The following is a 2606-nucleotide window of genomic DNA, read 5'->3' as shown; positions in this document are numbered from 1 at the left end:
TTCTGAGCTAGGGATGTCGTTTGTGAAACGAGAGGAAACCACGTCAGGCCTGTAGCCACGTTAGCGCCTCCGCAAGAGAATATTTCTAGATGGAAAACACAGGTGGGGGCTGTCTGTGCACACCCCCCCCCCCGTGCGCCCCCCAGCCCGGGCTATCCCGCCCCCGCACGCGGCTGCTATCCCGCCCCCTAACACTCAGGCTGCGCCCCTCGGCCTGGGCACCCTCTAGCCCGTAGCCTTGGCTCCTGGAGGCTTCCTGCGTGGGCGGGCACGGGGGCAGCGGCTCCTCCTGGACCCAGGCCCAGGCTCAGAGCGAGCCCTACCGGCCCCTGTGTGCCGCATGCCGTGGCCTGGCCCCGGTAGCTCCTCCGGTCCTCGCACTGACCACTGGGGCGGTGGCCCTGCCTGGGGCCTGGTGCGGAGAGAGCCCCGCGGCTCCAAAGGAGTGGCCTCGCGCCCCCGCGCTGGTGTTTGCTCTCGTGGGGGTCGGGAGAGGGACTGAGTTTTTAGAAACATGGACTTCGATGGCAGAGCCCGGAGGACGTCGATTCCCGCGCACCCACGAGGGCCCCTGTGCGCGGCCCGAGCTGGCGGCCCCTCCTGCCCGCGCCAGCTGTCCCGCCAGGCCACAGGGGCGCTGAGCCGGCCACCCCGGGGCCAGCAGGCCACCCCGTTTTGTTTGCTGAGCCTGTAGTGTCCGTCCCGCGGGGCCAGTCGTCCGCGGCCGCCTGGGGCTCCCCCGTGCTGTGGCCGGCACAGGACCCTGGGGGGACAGGACCCGCGTGTGACCCTCAGCCTCGCTTCGCTCCGTCGACCCTCACGTTCCGTGGGGACCACACCCGGGCGCTTCATTTCCAGAGGCACGAGTCCGCGTCTCAGAGGCGTCGATTTCGCTGGAGTTTATTTTTATCCAAATAATTCCTTGGAGCTGTGCGGAGCCTGGAGCAGGCCCTTCCCTGGGAGTGGATGGAGGGCCCCTGGTCCCTCAGCCTGCCCAGCGGCCGAGGTCGCTGTGGTGGCGCCGGGTCCCGCCGAGCCTGTGCTGCGCCCGGTCCCGTGGGCCGAGCTCCGTGGGGTCGGGCTCGCGCCGGGGCTGGTCTCGGCCGGGTGTGCCGACGGCTCCCAGGAGCCCGAGCTGCTGCAGGGGGTCAGGCCTCTGGGGCGGCAGAGGTGGACACTGTGTGAAGGTGACTCGGCCGTGGCCTGCCCATCGGTGGAAACGGGGCGCACAAGCGCTGCCCACTTGGGCTCTCGGCTTCCTGGGGTGCAGAGCGCCCCCGTGTGGGCGGAGTGGACAGCCCGCAGGGCACGGAGGAGCCCCGTGAGGCCGCCGGGAGCTGGCGGGTGTGGGGGGCAGCCCAGCCCCCCGGGAGCCTCACATCACCTTTGCCTCGTGAATCTTCCCCTTCTGTGTGGCGTGGGCGCGGCATGGGGCGAGAGGGGCTGTCTGAGAGGGCGCAGCTGCGGCAGGAACCCTGCAGGCTGCACGCGAGTCATCGTCACCATCACCATCGGTTTTGCATCTGTTCTTTCTTTTTCCACATTAAAAGCAACGTTTTTAATGCAAGTGAAAATATGTTGCATGAAGAAAAGACAAGCCTCAGGAGAAAGTCGGGGCGACCCCCTCAGGAGTCCACGGGGGAACGGCTCCTGGGGCACCCCTCGTTCGCTGCCGTCACCGGGGTCAGGCCTGGCCGCCCGCATGGTCTGTGCCAGCGTCCCAGGTGGGGGGGTGCTGGGGAGGGCGGGGCCGTCCTCGCCCGCGCTGGGCCGGGGGTGAAGCTCCGGGACCTGGGGAGCCGGCGGGACGCCCTGTTTAAAGTCACTTTGTACGAACCCGTGGTCATCCTAAGGACGGAGGTAACAAGGCACATTCAAACACTGAGGTGGGCCGGGAGGGGGCGGGCGGCATTTCCTGGAGGACGCCGCCATGTCTTCACCCTTGGGCCCCAGGGACCCCACACTCCTGGGTGCGCGCGGCCACCCTGTGTGGGGTCCCAAGTGCCGTGGCCGGCGCTGCCCATCCTGCTTGCAGAGCGGCCCTGGGGCTGGGCGGTCACGGGGTGTGGCATAGCGGGCCCAGCGGCCGCTGACCCTCAGGGACAAGCGGAAGAGGCTGCTCAGGGCCTGGCTTGGGCCGGGGTTACCTCCTGTTCTCCCCACTCAGGCGGCCACAGCCAGGCAGGGCCAGACACCAGCCGGCGCCACCATGTGAGAGGGTCCTGCATGCCCTGGGGTGACGTGGGTCTGTCCAGAGATGGCTGGGACCTTGGTTGGGGGGGTGGGTGCAGAGCTTTCCTCCTGCTTGTTTAGGGACCGGGTCGGCACCACAGGTCCTGGTAGTGCCCACCACACACAGGCTGCATGCGGCCACCCAAGGCAGGGCCAAGCGAGAAATGAGGCAGGGCTCACCGAGGAGGCTGCGCCGCGTCGGGCGGGGGGCCTGGGCAGCGGGTGGGCAGAGGCAGGAGCGCCAGCCAAGGCCCGCGGGCTGCTGTCCTGCCTCCCCACCCGAGACCACTTGCCAGGTCCCCAAGTAGGTTCTCGCAGCTCCCAGGCCAAGGGGCCGCGGTGGGGGGAGAGCAAGAACTTAGGTGTGGCGGGGG

The sequence above is a fragment of the Talpa occidentalis genome, unplaced genomic scaffold (assembly GCF_014898055.3).
Source record: "Talpa occidentalis isolate TD23 unplaced genomic scaffold, MPIMG_talOcc4v2.1 talOcc4.4, whole genome shotgun sequence".
In the NCBI taxonomy this organism is placed as follows: Eukaryota; Metazoa; Chordata; class Mammalia; order Eulipotyphla; family Talpidae; genus Talpa; species Talpa occidentalis.
The sequence above is the reverse complement of the archived record's forward strand: the minus strand, read 5'-3'. Positions refer to the sequence as shown.